This window comes from Lissotriton vulgaris, chromosome 5 (genome assembly GCF_964263255.1).
Source record: "Lissotriton vulgaris chromosome 5, aLisVul1.2, whole genome shotgun sequence".
NCBI lineage: Eukaryota > Metazoa > Chordata > Amphibia > Caudata > Salamandridae > Lissotriton > Lissotriton vulgaris.
This window is the reverse complement of record NC_141693.1, coordinates 713,420,478-713,438,261: the sequence shown is the minus strand read 5'-3', so window position 1 is coordinate 713,438,261 and position 17,784 is coordinate 713,420,478. Positions and strand designations below refer to the sequence as shown.

Here is a 17,784-nt window from a genome sequence, read left to right as displayed (position 1 = left end):
TGGCCTTATTTTGGGCAATGGCAGTTTTGTACTCCCAGAGGTTTTCTTTCCAAAGAGTTTTGTTAGTGTCAGAATAACCTTGCCTCCATTTTCTCTCTGCTTGTCTGCAGGCTAGTTTGAGAGCTCTTAAAGAGTCGTCGAACCATGGGGCAGGTACTCGTCTCTGTGGTTTGCCCTTTTTCTGAGGGACGAGGCGTTCCGAGATGTTGGAAATCCTTGTGCAGAGGGACAGATAGTTAGCCTCTACTGATTGAGTGATGGAAAAACTGTCTTCCACCTCGAATACTGGGCCATTCAGTCTGAGTTTGTCCAGAGCCTTCCAGTCTCTGTACGGGGGTTCAAGGCCGTGGCGGAGTGCCGGTCTGCAAGACCTGCTGCCTGCTATGTGAAATTTAATAAGCGCATGGTCGGTCCAGCACATCGGCAAAATATCGCTCAGAAGTACTAGCTGGGGGGAGGAGAAAATTAAATCGAGCTGGTGCCCCGCTGAGTGTGTGGGTTTGTTCACTAGCTGGAAAAGTCCCATTCCTTCACAGGAAAGTAGAAGATTGTTAAGGGCGGAGTCTAGGCTGCCGTTGGGCCAAAGATTGAAATCGCCCAAGACGATCAAATTGTTGTGAGAGGTAGCCATATTGGTGAGAGTGGTGAGGAGCGACTGCTGCTGAGTGGAATTGAAAGCTCCCGGCGGGCGGTAGCAAATCACAGCCGTTAGAGTAGTTCCAAGGTGGCAGTCGATTGAGAGGCCAAGTATTTCGGTCCCGGCCGCTGGGTCCATGGCAAGGGTTTTTACTGACCAAGACGCTCTATAGATTATACCGACTCCACCGCCCCGACCCTTAGGTCTTGGGAGATGCAGGATTTTGAAGTCTTGTGGACAAGCCCAATCCAGTTCTATATTGCAGTCAGAGTGGGTCCAAGTTTCCGTCAGGAATAGAGCATCAAGATGGTGATTATCTATGAGCTGGGCGATTTCGTGAGCGTGTTTGGGCAGGGACCTGACATTCAGCAGGCCACCTGAAAATAAACCTTTGCGCCCAAAGTCGTGCAGAGGATAGGCGGTGTCCTGGAAGGACAGATGACCTTCATGAGCGAAGTCTCTAAGGAGGAGTAGAGCCTCACGTGTCAAGTGCGGAGAGCTGATGGTGGACAGGGGGATCGGGGCCTCAGGTGGGGCTCCGGGCGCTGCCGAGGCGCGGACGAGCGCAGACGAGCTTGCCTTATGCGCGCCTTCGGCGCGCATTCGTCGCGCCCGCTGCGCTCGTCCGCTGCGCTTCCTGCCGAGGCACATAATATATAGAGGGTGGCTGCGTGGGAGGGGGGTGCGTGGCCAGCCGCGGTGGGCGTGTCTGGCGGGTCCCTCAACCAGGAAGTGGCGGCAAGACGCGGGACTAGGGAAACAACAACAGCTGTCTGCTGCTGAGCGCTATCGCTGAAATGCCAGGGTTTCAAGTGCACAACAGGTATTAAAAACACAAAATACACTGTTAAAATGACAAGTTTTTAAAAGATCGTTGCTCCCGGCTTTCCGCCTCAGGAGTTCTCCGTGTAGTAGGTGGCGACGCTCGAACAGCGCGCTTTTATATGAGCCTGGGAGGGGGGTGCGTGGCCAGCCGCGGTGGGCGTGTCTGGCGGGTCCCTCAACCAGGAAGTGGTGGCAAGACGCGGGACTAGGGCAACAACAACAGCTGTCTGCTGCTGAGCGCTATCGCTGAAATGCCAGGGTTTCAAGTGCACAACAGGTATTAAAAACACAAAATACACTGTTAAAATGACAAGTTTTTAAAAGATTGTTGCTCCCGGCTTTCCGCCTCAGGAGTTCTCCGTGATGAAGCTACTCAATTCATGGCGACACTGGATGTTGCCTCCTTGTACACATCTATACCCCAAGACGAGGCAATCAATGTCATACAGGGTATACTGGATAAACGGCTGGCGCCACATTGGATACCAACCGATTTCCTTACCAACCTCTTGGAGATTGCGATGAAACCAAACTACTTCGTTTTTCAACAACAATTCTATCTGCAATGCAAAGGAGTGGCTATGGGTGCGACTTATGCCCCGAGACTAGCAAATCTGTACATGGACCAATATGAGGAACAACATCTATACACAGAAGAAAATCCGTACGTCAATTCAATATCAATATGGAAAAGATATATTGATGACGTGATTATGATTTGGACAGGCACAGAAGTGGATTTAAAAAACTTCTTCCTCTGGCTGAACTCAAGGTGTAACGATATCCAGTCCACTATGAGCTATGATAAAAAGAACATTGCCTTCCTAGATCTCCTGATTAAAGTTGAAGACTGACTAATACTCTGTGACCTCTACAGAAAGCCAACGGAGAGAAACACCCTTCTGAAATATGACTCTCATCACCCACGTAACTTAAGTGACAACCTGCCCTTCGGCCAATATCTATGGATGAGACGTAACTGCACCAAAAAAACTGATTTCTTCAAGGAGTGTGAGACACTCACCAATCGCCTACGTGAACGAGGTTACCCACTAGGGTTACTCAAACGTGCCAAAAAGAGAGCCTGGTACTGTCCAAGAGAGGAGCTACTCGTTCCAAAAGAAAAGAAAGCTGCATCCCCCAATCTGGTCTGCGTCACCACTTTCCATTCTAGGAGCAAAATCATGAAGAAAACGATAAAAAAATACTGGAACTTGGTGGCTTCAGAGCTCAACACTGACGAAAGTCAATAGTTTGCTTTCAAGAGAGGGCGTAACAAAGGAAAATGTGGTAAAAGCATTCCTAGAACCTCCGAAACCAGTCACCCTCAGGGATCATCTGGGCCTGCCTCCTGTGAAAGGACACTTTAAAAGCAGCACATGCAAAGCATGCCCTTGTGCATTGATGGACCCTCCTTCTCCCACAATAACAAAACATACACATTGCCTTCCGTGACAAACTGCAACACCTCTAATGTCATATACATCATTCTATGTCCATGTGAAAAACCCTATGTTGGCCAAACAACAGAGAGGGTTAAGGCTCGTATATTGCAGCATATGAGTAGAATCCGATGTAGGGTCCAGGGAGCCCCTATGGTGGATCATTTTGTCAGCCAGAACCATGATCCGGACAGTATTCGCTGGCGCATATTGGAAAAAATCAATGCAAATCCACGGGGAGGCTCCATAACCTCTGCACTCAATAGAAAGGAGTGCAAATGGATCCACACTTTGAACTCTGTGAGTCAGGGATTAAACAAACATGAAGAGATCTCTAAACCAATGGGCCTATTATGATCTGAGAGAATGTACTAACCCTGCATTTTCTTTCCCTTTTTTTCCCTGAATGATGTTCGTGAATTGCACGCTGAATTCTGTTCGTGAATTGCACGTTGGACTAAATATGAACTATTGTCTGTACTAATAAGTCAACCTCCAAGTCCCACATGATTATTCACGTTCTGGTTCCCTCCCCTCAGGAATTATCTTTGCCCTGTGACCACACTCGAGATCCAGTTAATTCCCATGTTTTAATTCATGATCTCAATCGTCCTAGCACACTGTAACTTGGTACATTTTTACCATACAGTCTGATCAGCTCTTTCTTGACCACACCAACCCTTCGCGCATAGCGCGTCATTTGACACGTTCCCTTGCTCGCCAGACAGATGCATCCGCGTTACCCAGCAACCCATGGGCTCGCGACTCCTAGCCTATGACGCCCGAGCTCAACGCTACGGCGTTGCTATGCGACCAACGTGCATAACGTCCTCGAGCTCCGCGCTACCCCTGATCGAGCTCCTGCATGATATGACAGCTGGCGCTCGGCTCTTGCAGTGAAGGCACGCATCTCCTTTGATTCGGGGTAAGCTTGTTCTCCGATGACCTAGAGCGCACCATGAGTGTTCTCTTTCCCGCTTAGGCACAATATAATCTGTAACCATCACGAGCAATTAGCGCACCAGGAGTGTTCCCGCTTAGGCACTATAGAATCTGTAAACATCACGAGAATTGATCGCGTTTATGCACCAAGTACTCTGTGGTATACCCATTCACGATCTGCACATTCAACCTGCATTTTTATCATGAGTGCTTGATTTATCAACAACGAGCGCCTGACAGTTACACGCCGTTTTAACCCGTAATCACATCACTTCAAACGGATGCCTGACATTTATTTGCCGTTTTTGACTGCAGCATGGACATCACTTCGGGCTCGATGGTGCCTACCTCACATTACTAGGCACTTATCTCGCTGATTGATTTAACTCAGCACCGCCCTCAATGTCCATAAACATTTTTTGGCTTTACTAGCTAAATGTGGGCCTTGCATGATTCATCCCACATAGAACCGGTTAAGTCATCCGCCCGCTCCCATTGTGCATGATTTGCTTATGATCATTAATACTGGTAAGGTACTCATTCATCACAGCTACATTCTCCTTAGATTGACCTTCCGGCTTCCCTCCAGGGTGTTTTATTTTCCTCCTGCAAGTCCAGACCCCCCTGTGAGTATACTGTACTCACACGAATCATGTTGGATAAGCTAAGATCCACACCTCTCTGAAACTCCTTTTCTTTCCTTTTAGGTCACCCCCCCTCCCTCCCTTGTCTTGATAAAGACCCGCCGTGACCACCAATCGGGGCGCATCAGGGTCGAAACGTTGACACACAATATTGGTCAAGAAACCTCCGGGAACGGGCACAGTAACCATCTGTTTCCTTGGAGCATTAACTCAGAACTCTGACCGTCAAACAAAAAACCTTTCCTCCCCTCTCCCCCCTTGTACAATACTGTATAAATTTGTATATAAGTGTCACTGAATTATATTGCACTATTCACTTTGTTCACCAACAGTCACTCCTCACATGTTTTAGCATTTATTGAAACTAAAACGGAATGAAGTAATTCCGGTGTATTGCAATTGTGACTTTTTATTATATAAAAGCTTTGAACTACATTTGTTTTCAGAGAGGTTTAATTGAATTTAATTGAACTTAATTCTTTCTATTGTGTTATGAGCTAACATAGCCTTTCCTTAAAGCAATTCATTCTGCCACCCAACAGAACCACTTTTTTCTTTAATCTTTCCTTGGATCCCGGCGTGGTGGAGGCGGGCTGTCAGGGTGCAGTGGCAGACCGTGTCGAAAGCAGCCGAAAGGTCGGGGAGGATGAGGGCGGCGGTTTTCCCGTGCTTTTGTTTTGATTTGTCTTAGAACTCCTGCGAGCACTAAAAGAACGGCCAGTTCCTAGTGACATCTTTTATTGACGTTTTATGTCCAACCTTACGTCAAACACGGCACCTTCCTGGTATAAATATACCAGCGTTTGCCTTAAGCAACACACAGTGGTGTGGAGCAGAGCGGCTATCTACTTATCCGAAGCCCAGCTGATGCGAGTGCCGAAGGAAGTCGTCCCGCCCATTTGACGCACTGAGAAAGACGCTGTCTTTTTCTCCTGCCAAAAAAATCCAGCTCCAGTGTTTCCAGTCACCCTTGCGGGTCACTGGGAGATCGAGTCCTGAGAGCGAGATACAAGACCTCCTTCATTCTAAAACCAAGGTACGGAGCTGATTAGATCCTTAGAGAATTATTGAGTCGGATTCTTGGCAAAACTAACAACTTAAAAACTCCTTTACTCCTTCCCACGTACTAGGCTTAGGTTAGGTACACTGAGGTAGGGGTATTTAGAAGCACCAGTTGAGTAAGTTTAGTCAAACTTTTATCATTGTATGTAATTGTATATATTTTATCCGTTTTAAGCATCATATGGCTCAGAAACCATATCAATGCTTTTACATTATTATTTCATAATACTCCTTTTACTGTACGCACTTTACTTTATAACAAGTGTTGCAATTGTGGCAATTCATTTCTCTTGCATGAGAAAGAAGACTGCTCAATAAAATAACACCTTTTATTGAAACGCCCGTCTCTCTATTTCTCTACACTCTGGTGATACTAAGTATGCACGACCGATTGAGTGAAATAGCTATCTATTGTTTTCACACAACTCTGGCGATATACTCCTTATTCTGGGGGAGCAAAGTTGTCATGTTTATGCGGTTGTCAGAAGCTGAATCCCTTCTTGTCTAATCAGGGAAGTTCACTCCTCCCTGTTCATTTGAGAAAGTTTCTAGTGACCTCTGAGCTAGCTGCCAAACCTAAATTAAGTCTAACATATTCCATAGAGACATAGTCGACCTCAGTTCTACGTCTAAATTGTCGTTTATGTTATTTCAATGCGCAGAGCCTATTGGGAAAATAGGAACTACACTACATGGCGGCCAACGTTTGGTAAGGCGATAATCGAACGCAAGATACTAGAGTAACTCAGTCGTACTTTTTCACACAGACCGCTTTTCCCACAAAAACTCCAATAGACCTCTGGAGTGGGTGAAAGGTTAAAATATCCGCCGAAACTTAGTAGGATGAGAATCCTATGTATTAGTTTACGGTATAGTCAACGTTGAAGGATACAGTGTTTCAAAATATTGTGCACCTAATCTTTGTTTCCTCAAAAGCTTGCTCTGCAAGAAACTTTCATTAAACAATGTCAAATCACGGCGACAACGAAACCGGTGAAGCCGCAGTAAATGCGAATCAAACGGGTGCAGACCTTACAGGGTTTAATGAAGACGACCATGATGCAATATTCATCCCGGTCAATATAAGGAAAACCATAACTATAAAACTTACAGAAAATGGGGTATCATCGAGAGGTGGTACAGTTGTATTTGTGGTAGAGGCCCATGAATATCGGCAGAAAGAGGTATTGTATTCCTGGATAACTTTTCCAGCAGCACATGCTGTGACACGCAAGTTCCACTACTACAAAATAGCGGAATCCCCAGAGGAATACTCTCCTTTTGAGTAAGTTGAAATTCCACTAACATACCAAGAGCACCTGCTCATGTTTAATGGCGCCCTAAAACATCAAAATCACATTACCAGGCTCGGTCCACTAGGTAGACCAGGAGCCACATGGCCGGTTCTAGCCAGCTACACACCACATCCGGAAATTGAAACAATGTCAGACAGAGAACTTTTAGTTCAGCTAAAACAACTAATTAAAATTCATAGACAATTGGTCCAATATGTCATGCGGACTTCAACAGTCCAACCAGCAATAAAAATTCCACAAAACACCCCTCATCAGGGGAACACAAATAAAATTACACCGCAGAATATACAATCATGTCTTGGTAAAACACCCGCAAAACGGGAACAAATTCCATTCTGGTTAGCTCAAAAAATCACTCAGATAGAGGCAGTATTTCTGGATACTACCGCTCACGAAAAACACAGAATTCTGACTGTCTCCCAATGGGGATCGCACCACATGTGGAGACTGTGACACTTGGGGCACAGTCTTTGCTTCAATCTACACAAAAACACATGGTGTCCTGTCTATGGCGGTTATACCAGATGTACTAAGACCGATTCAAAACGAATACGGTCCAGAACCTGCTTTAACTCTGGGTATGAAATTACTGAAAGACTTCAAGCAGGTCTCGGCTATATTATTAGCCAACATAAAAGGAGAAGCAGCATGTGTGGCAACCCGCCAAAAATTGAAGGAGACAGATATAACAGACCAACCTTTTGAGCTTGCTAAAATAATTGAAAAATCCTATGAATAATTAGGCAGAGATAGTTTGGGTGGTAAACCAGTAAAACCCCAACTAATTGAAAATCCTGAAAAAACTTATTAAAAATAATCTCAATTCTCAAAAGAAGAAATGGGAGGGTAACAAACAAACCACTCCCAGAGAAAAACAGTTTCAGTCCAGAGGAAGGTCTCCCCAACGAAGAGATAAATCTCCAGAAGGGGGGGGGGGGGGGCAAGTCTCCCCAAAGGGAGCCCTCTGAAAAAAGGACGGTCAGAACATAAAGAAGAGCGCGTCAAGTCCAAAGACAAGGAACCTGCTCATCAAAGTAAAAAATTACAATTTCCCAGAAAGAAGGTAGCCAGTATTAAAATAAAACATGCCGAGAATCCTGAGGACACAACTGAAAAACGGAGAGTGGGCCCAGACAATGCTAGACAGCGCAGCAGAAGTGAGCATAGCTCGCAAGATCCTGATGAATCTTCCGGAGACAGTGGACACGAATGAATACATTCAAGTGGAAACTGCAGACACCTGAGTGAGCGTGCCCCATAAACTATATGAAATAACATTACGTATAGAGGGAGATAAAACTAGGAAAATAAAAGGTCTCTTTTGGGAGAATCTATCTAAAGGCAATGATATCCTTCTAGCAGAAAAAGACTGGCCACCAGAGTTTGTCAGGGAGTGCCCAAATGGCGAAGAAATGATTATGCCTGCCTTCTCAAATCACATTCCAATTCATAAAAAATACACACTTGCTAAAAAATGGGCAGTGGCCCAAGCCCCTGCATGATATAAAAATCATGTAGGATGGGATGAGGATTCTCCTCACCATAAAATCCAGTTAAAAAATCAACCTACTGCACAGAGGCAGTATCCTGTTAAGCAAGAAGCTAAAAAACAAGAAAAATATATTTTAGATCAACTTGAATATCAGGGGGTGATTAAAACATGCACCTCACAAATGAACAATCCTTTGTTTCCTGTCTCCAAGCCAGACGATTCATATCGTCTAGTTTTGGACTACAGACATCTAAACTCCTGCTGTAAAACTTTTGCGGTACAAAATTCACACAGTGCAGCACTAATGAATAACATCGTGCGCAAAAAATATAAAACAACATTAGATATTTCAAATGGTTTCTTCGGTCAAAACATAGCACCTGAAAGCAGATATTTGACCGCTTTCTCAACAATGGGGTCACAAAAACAATTTTGTCGACTCCCACAGGGATTCAAGAACAGCCCAGGATTATTTTCAGCCAGTGTAACAGAGTTACTACAAATGTATGATGATGAGGCATTATCCAATGTCGATGACATCTATCTTACAGACGATGACCTGGAGACTTACTTGAAAAGAGTGAACACCATAATACTTAGGCTCACAGCTGAAGGGTACAAATTTAACTTTAAAAAAATCAAGAATTGCCCATCTAACTGTCCTATTTTTAGGATATGAATTATCAAGTGAAGGCAAAAGCCTAGCAGACAACTTCTTAGAGAAGCGTGCAGTACTCCAAGCTCCAAAAACGCTGAAAAACTTGCAATCAATACTAGGTTTCCTGAATTTCGGAAGAACATACATTCTAAATTATGCAGAGAGGGTTAAACCTCTCTACGAACTAATAAAACCTGATTTTAAACCAATTAATTGGACTCAAAAACACACAGAAATTTTAAGATAATTACAGACAGATATGTTAACTAAAACAAAACTACAAACACGCGCAAATGAACGCAACCTTGTAATCCGAGTCATCCCAGGAAGAGGCGGATTCACGTATCTGACCTCTAATGAGGGAGAAACGGTACCAATAGCTTACAAATCACATTTGTACACACAAGCCGAAATGAAATTCAGTTCAACTGAAAAAATGGTAACTGCGGTTCAAACTTCTGTAGCAAAGGAAAGAGCCCTTGCCCAGGGAAAAAGGATATCTGTTTTAACTGCAGTATCAGCCCTTGAGGCGGTAACAATACCAGGCAATCCTAATACTAAAGCTCTAGATCCAAAATGGATAAAATGGGAAACTTCTCTTGCAACAGACGACGTGACACACGCATTTGATCCGAAAATGAAAAAACTAGAATATCTGGAATATGAAAATGAATGTCCTCTGCCGATCGAAATTCTGCCTCTCGAACAGTACACCTGTGTAATCTACACAGACAGATTTGCACAACACTACGTTGTGGAAAAACAGATTTACAATGCAGCATACGAGATTGTTAAAGGTTAAAGGTCGCTGGCGCTTAGGTAAATTCAGACCAATTGTCACTAAAACTGAATCACTCAGAAACTGTTCAGCTCAGCGAGCTGAAACAAGATCTCTAAAGATGGCGCTTGAAAATTCAGATCGTGAATTCCCGACACTAATAGTATGGATTCGCATTACTACGTCCGATCTTACAATAATTCCATGCAGACCTGGATAAAAACGGTTACAAAGATGAGACAGGTGCCACAATAAAGCATAAAAAACTATGGGAACAAGTAGTTCTCTTGCAGAAAGAACTACAAAAGACTCATGTGATACATATGCAGAGTCTTCAACGTGATGGCGTTCACGTTGCAGGGAATTCATTGGCTGACAGAGCCACAGCGGCAGCTGATCTCTCGGCTTCCGTAGCTTCAAAAAAGCGTACGAAAAAACAAATAGATGGCGAAACGCTGCTTGCAGTAAAAGCCTCAATGGAAGGCAATTATGCGGCGTTACCTCTAAACTATCTACTCGGCAATACATACATAATTGATGGGAACTCCATTTGCTCAAATCCCTGGAGTGGGGGATAGAGTAATTCCAAACAGGAACCGGAGAGTCTTCTTGATACAAGAAGCACACATGGGATTGGGTCTGAGGCACCAAGAGATCCTGAAATCTCTAATAGAATTACAATCACAATACTGGTGGCCGGGGATGAGCGTAGAAATGTACAAATTTGCAATGAATTGTGAGGACTGCAACAGAGATCGCAGTTGTGAACCGGACCAGACACCACTATTGGACAGCATCAGGCTGTCTATGCGCAGACGTCCGACCGGACAAATGCGGTCCCATAAAAATTAGGACGAGATTCATTTAGATGAGACCCCCAGCGCTCTACTGACGCCAGAACTGTTATAAATGATTTGCGAGTCTTTATCGGCACATACGCTATTGGCATGCTACATTCTGACCAGGGTCCTGCGTTTAGCTCTCGGGCTTACAAGGAGGCCATGGCCAGCATGGGCATTGCATTGCGGTATTCTAGTCCATTCCATCCCGAGGGAAATACGGTAGTGGAGAGAAAAAAACGGGACATAAAGCAATCTATAACAGCGAGGGTAATAGGTTCGGGTGATGGGTGGGTCAAATATCTAATAAGTGTCCAACGTAGTCTTAATAATAAGCCAAGAAATTCTCTAGGAAGTATCAGTCCGTATAAACTTTTATTTGGTACAAGAATGATAATTCAGGACTTGTATTGTCAGACTTTAGTGGTGCAACAAAAAGCCTTAGATATCAAAGATCGTTTGGCTGTTTTACAGGACTTAAATGAAACAAGAAAAAGTCTGAGAAACGAAAAGCTAAAGCCAACTACCACTGAAGAAAAACCACCTGTCCCAGCAAGGCTTGTCTGGATTCCAAAGATTGGGGATCTGGTCAGAGAAAATATCGCGGTGAAGAAGGAATTTGGGCCTTCTTACAGAAAAGCAGTACCTGTCTTAGCTGTCAGCGGAACAAGATCAGTTGTACTACCGCCCCTTGCTGGAAAAAGGAGAACCGAGTTGTATCAATCGACCTGGTGAAACCACAATCATTTGGCCAATAATAAGTAGTAGGCCCAGTGGACTCCCAAGAAATGGCAGAAGACCAAATCTTGCTATAATCCAAGAGGTTCAAACTGAGAGACTAATCACTTTTGACAAACCTACAGTGATTAAAAAAGGACTATGCAACAAAGCCATGGAACTTGTGCCTCTTGAAACCCAAATTGCAACAGTTCATCAAGAAACACCAGTCTACAACGATGTAGCCTCGGACTATACAAATGTAACAAAAGAAAATGCAAAGATCAATGAAAATCCGGAGGCAATCCCACCAATTGACAGAACTGCATCTGGCTACTTTATCAACTTTGATGACTTTTCCGATGATCCAAGTGAACATGGTGACAAGCCAGCAACAAAAACATTCAAAGAAAAAATCACAGTACTCTTTCAACAACTCAGAGAAACATATCTAACTTCACAATGGATTAAAATATGGATTGTGTTAGGCGTACTTTTCCTCCTTCTATGGCTCATCTTGGTTTTAAGTTTGGGTAAATTTATTGATGCAAAATATAGTACAATGGACACAGCAAGCCAGAACATCAACTTGGTCCTGAAACCACACAGATCATCACACATCGAAAAAAGTCATCAGTGAACATCACAGCCATCCCTATACCTGGCGGTATATCATGGGACAGAACGGGCTATGAAATCTATGGCCCGGTTGAGCTTTTGCAATATCCACACCAGTCTAAGATTTCTTTAAGTGACTTTGTATCACCTAGTAGTTTCTCTGATGATTAGGATTTCGAAAATATTAATAATATGATGTCAGATTTAGAAATGTCAGCAAAATATACAGCACATGATTATTTACAGGGTTCGTCGAATTATGAGGAAATGTACTGTTTCAACCACTTTGGCACTTTGGGCATCATTATCTGCATAAATCTGCAAATCCGAAAAATATTTCCAGTTATAATCAATGGGAACATTGTCCAACCCCGCCAAAAGGCAGCTCAAAAACATTTTATGAGAAATTCCCATACTTCTCGGGGTTTAATATCACTGATCCTGAAACATTCTATTTCAAAATGTTAAATAAGACAGGAGTGAAAAACAATTTGACAAACACTAAACTGATTTATTCTGAAAAATTCTATGAAAAAATGTCTACATTTGGTTTTGAATTTTTGAAAAACAAAATTGAGACAAAAACCATCTGGGGTACAAAAGAATGGCAGGTACAAGGTGCAGAAGCATTGTTCAGAGCCTGTAGGATCCCAGAACAAATAATGTTCCTGAATGACATAATTCAGCAAACAACATGTCTTGGTTTAGCCAAGATAAAAGATTTAAACAACCCATCTATACCAAAGCCAATGCCTGATAGAAACACCACTACAGATGAGGGGTTAGACGTGGCCTACATTTTAAAACAAAACAGAACACTTCCTGACTGGAACAAATGGTTGATCTGGCCCACAGACACTAATAACTGTCATGATAGATTCCTGAACAAAATACAGGGGTTCAAACAGAACAGGCCAGACCCAAGATATTCCCAGAGACAACATCCAGGGATTATTACAACATACAGCGTAGGAAAACTATGCCTCGACTAGCTACAGAGATCCACACTTCCCGAAATTAAGGAACACTTAACTTTACTTAAAGAAGATGTTGACTTGCGAGATTTCATACTGGGACCTTGCAAACCGCGTCATAAACTTTTCATATACGCCGGTATATACGCAGCTTACAATGAAGCCTGGAAATTAAATCAAATTGAAACTGCTGAAAAAATACGAGAAATTGATCGTATTCATTTGGAAAAAAAACTTTCTGTAGTGGACAATGGGTTAAAGACGGTCCTCCAGAATCTATTCACTGGACAGCATTGTATCATCTGCTATTGAGATAATAGAACAGGATATGATAATGGTACAACATGGTCAGTCCCAATTGCGTTCTATTGTACAGATAGGCTGGACGTTACAAAACCTCCGTTCAGGTCACGTGCCATTGCGTCTAATCAACATAACGTCAATTGTTTTCTATCTTTAACCTTACTGATAGACAAATCTCGTTGGCACAGAAAGGAGCAGACTTTACGGTGCTAAGCATTGAAAAACTTGAGAGATTACCATTGACAATGTCAGAAAGACCTGTCATTGAATGGATAATACATGGCACCATTACAATCCTGATAACAACTTTTCAGTTTCAATACCACGAAAAGTATATACCAGCAGGCCTGTATGAAAGGTTGGGTAAAGGATACATCAAATCAACCAGGAATTTACCTTTTACACATAGATGTTGGAGTGGGGGAAAGAAAGAGGTATTTCTTAGTGGTACAAATTGTAAAACATCACTGAGCGGTACACTCCTATGCGAAGGTATAAACTTACATGGATCTTGCAAAGGTTCTTCAAACAACCTTTCATGACATCTGCACGGTACCCCGACTACACAGATAGAGCCATTTTTCAGACATCTTTCCAACGGTAGCTACGTTATATTAAGTGACCACAGCTGTTGTGGCATGATGCCAGGAAAACCCTGTCTCGCAAGCGTTACTTCCAGGGTCATTTGTTGTATGCAAGTATTGTATCCAAATAGCAATCCAGACATGGAGGTGGCATTATGGCCTTCTGTGAATATCTCTTCTATTCGAATTGATACTTTAAGCAGAATGAAGTCAATTCTTTTACAGACAACTGTACCTTTAACCTCATCCAAAGAGACGTATGACCTGCAAGTTGCAAGGACAGCAGCAGAGATACATACCCTATTATCGACAAATTGCCCCGTGCATTTCGTAGAAATGTTAAGCCAAATCTTAAACATGTCAGATACCAGTGGCATCGCACATTTATTTAAGACAATTTTTTCGGGACGGTTCGCACCCTTTGAAACAGTTCTGGGCATCTTCCAGAATTTTGTGCATTTCTTTTTCGGTGGCCTGCCTCTTATTTTGGGACTAATAGCAGGAATTTTATTTTTGTTCCTTCTGCTCCGATATGGCAAGCCAAGTCACAGACACAACTCAAGCTACGATGGAAGAAACGATCCTAGCAATACGATACCGAGACCGTATCACTAAGGTCCTCGGATTGGCCCAGCTAAGATCTGAATACTACCTGGTTTGTTTCGTTCAGACCAATCTGGCAAATTTGCATCTTACCTGTGCTTCGATGACTGCTATGCGGAGAAGAATGCGTGTTTGACGTCTGTCTTACACTACCATCAGCAGTACCAATGGATATCGATGCTTTGCTTGGTCCTGTAACGACTCATGCAACGTGTTGTCCCCAGCGGCTACCTATTCTGATGACGGCATTCGTTGAGACTTTACCATTACGATTAGGTGACGGTGAAGTACGAGATGAAAGCGGCACCCCACAGGTACAACCTTCCTTGACCATTGCTGATCTAAACACCGATGATGGCAATGCATCACATGTATGCACTATTTCCACTTTTTCGGAGTTGGCCCAACTTTCACCTACTGTTGTAGACGCGTTTTTGCTGGCCTATCTAAGGTAATGTTCTCTCCTAACAACGAGAATAATATTAGAAATAACAAGCACACAGCGTTCCCTGAACTTTGAATTCGGCCTTCAGTTTTGATAAACAGCACTGCTGAAAACATTTGGAACTATTTTTTCCCATAAAAGCGAAATTATTTTTTCCCAATTTCCAAAATATTTATCTTTTTTTGGCACATGGTACTCTGCCTAAAGTAGAACTATTCTTAGAGAACAGAACTTCTATTTTTAGAGACTCTAGAGACAATATTTTGAATCAGCCTCTAGCACATGTACAATCTTGTATAAATATGTGATGAAATGGTCTCGACCTTTTTCTTCTGTATTAAGAGCCATTTCATGAATGTAATTTTCGTGATTCATTCAGTCAACATTCTAAATGGACAAAGTTTTTATCTGAATGATACCACTGCTTGAAAGCGTACAGTATAATACTCATTTTCGTGTATCTATACCATTTCAAATGCATTTGATGTATTTTGGGGTGGGCTGGAAAACACATGCATACTTATATGTTTATATATTGCTTAGTATTTAGTAATGATGGACATTATACGTGGAGTGGGTGTTGTGAACGTATCTAGGATCCTAATTAAATATTCCTGATTTATGCCCTTATGTGGTTATAACAAATCATATCCTTATAAAGGCATAAGAATCATATCCGTATTTAGTCATAGCCAATGCAGTCCAAATACGGCAAGGCTACTTCCCTAGACTCCTAGAAAGTACAACGCTTTCTTTAAACAAACCAAACCTCCAGCAGCCCGGGAATTCCCCCTGCTTTTGTTTTGATTTGTCCTAGAACTCTTGAGAGAACTGCCAGTTCTTAGTGACAGTTCTTAGTGACGTCTTATGTCCAACCTTACGTCAAATACGGCACCTTCCAGGTATAAATATACCAGCATTTGCCTTAAGCAACACACAGTGGTTTGGAGCAGAGCAGCTATCTACTTACCCAAAGCCCAGCTGATGCGAGTGCCGAGGAAGCCGACCCTCCCATTTGACGCACTGAGAGAGACGCTGTCTTTTCTCCTGCCAAGAAATCCAGCTCCAGTGTTTCCAGTCACCCTTGCGGGTTGCTGGGAGATCGAGTCCTGAGAACGAGATACAAGACCTCCTTCATTCTAAAACCAAGGTACGGAGCTGATTAGATTCTTAGAGAATTCTTGATTCAGATTCTTGGCAAAACTAACTTAACTTAAACTACAGCTCACTTACTCCTTCCCGCGTACTAGGCTTAGGTTAGGTACACCGGGGTAGGCGTATTTTGGAAGCACCAGTTGAGTACGTTTAGTCAACTTTTATCATTGTATGTAATTGTATATGTTTTATCCGTTTTAAGTATCATATGGCTCAGAAACCATATAAATGCTTTAACAGTATTATTTCATAATACTCCTTTTACTGTACGCACTTTACTTTATGATAAGGATTGCAATTGTGGCAATTCACTTCTCTTGCATGAGAAAGAAGACTGCTCAATAAATAACACCTTTTATTGAAAACGCCTGTCTCTATTTCTCTGCACTCTGGTGAAACTAAACATGCACAATTGACTGAGTGAAATAGCTATCTATTGTTTTCACACGACTCTGGAGATATACACCTTATTCTGGAGGGAGCTAAGTTGTCATGTTTATGCGGTTGTCAGAAACGAATCCCTTCTTGTCTAATCAGGAAAGTTAACTCCTTCCTGTTCATTCGAGAAAGTTTCTAGTGACCGCTGAGCTAGCTGGCATAGCTAATTAAGTCTAACATATTCAGTAGAGACCTAGTCGACCTCAGTCCTACGTCTAAACTGCCGTTTATGTTATTCCAATGCGCAGAGCCTATTGGGAATATAGGAACTACACTACATGTTGGGACCTCTGCGGCCCCCCACAGTCTAGCTATATCTCGTTTTGGCACCGCTCCTGCCGGCGCTAGCCAAATAGAGGCCCATTTGGGCCACACTACCTCCCTTGTCACTCCCAGGAGAAACCATTTGGTGTCCAATGGGACCTCGGAGCCACCAACTCAGACATACCCGCGCAATGGCTTCCCAATACCTCTGTTTCAATGGGCACGCACACAGGATGTGAAAAAACGTCCCTGTCTCATTGCAACCTTGCATGTATTTGTCCGACCCACAATACCCGATTTGATGCGGGTATCAGGATTTAAGGTAAATTTCAGTAAGTCCCCGGGAGATTAAACTTCTTTCAATCACAAAATTGTAATACAAGTGGTTCTCTAATATCCATGCTCAGGTTAAAGGTGAGATGTGTATTTTACCGCTTTCATATTCATCTTCCATCTTCCAACCAACGTCTTGACCATTATGTTTCGAGAGGTGCACGTTGAGTGGGCACATTGTTGAACAATACTGATCGGGTGTTAGTATAATCTCTCGGTTTCACAACCTATAATTAAGGAATGTCTTACTATTGTTGCGAGGCTTACACAGTGTAGAAGTAATTTAATCTCGTACTCATCTCGCTATTGCCACTATTTGATGAACCCGTGTGGGTCTTTGAAGTCTGTTGAATCGGTCGTGTTTGGTCTGCCAATTTCACAAGGCATAGTCTCTTCTCTCGTGTGCTGCACACGCATCACGCGTGATTACGTGCACGCCTCCCGGCGGCGGCTTCTTAAAACCACCCCACACCGCATTGCCGGCGATTAAGTCTTTGAAGGTGTACGCTTACATCGACAGACCGCACTGCGGCCGATTTGTAAGGTATGTGAGGAATAGTTGTACGCACTGTGAGGGGCTTTGAGCCCGTGTCTAAGTAGTGTGTTTAGGTCTATGGCCGAGTGGTGGCTGCAGCTATTTTAATTTTATCTTTCAGTTGTTACGGACTTTTGGAGCGGCTCGCGTTTATCAACCTGAATTTTCGAACAACAATGT

At 43.0% G+C, this 17,784-nt stretch overlaps 1 protein-coding gene across 6 annotated transcripts in view; it reads right to left on the bottom strand.

Moving 5' to 3' along the window:
- NOLC1 (nucleolar and coiled-body phosphoprotein 1) overlaps positions 1–17,784 on the bottom strand; it is a 539,002-nt gene that overhangs the window by 292,772 nt on the left and 228,446 nt on the right. The window lies entirely within an intron of this gene.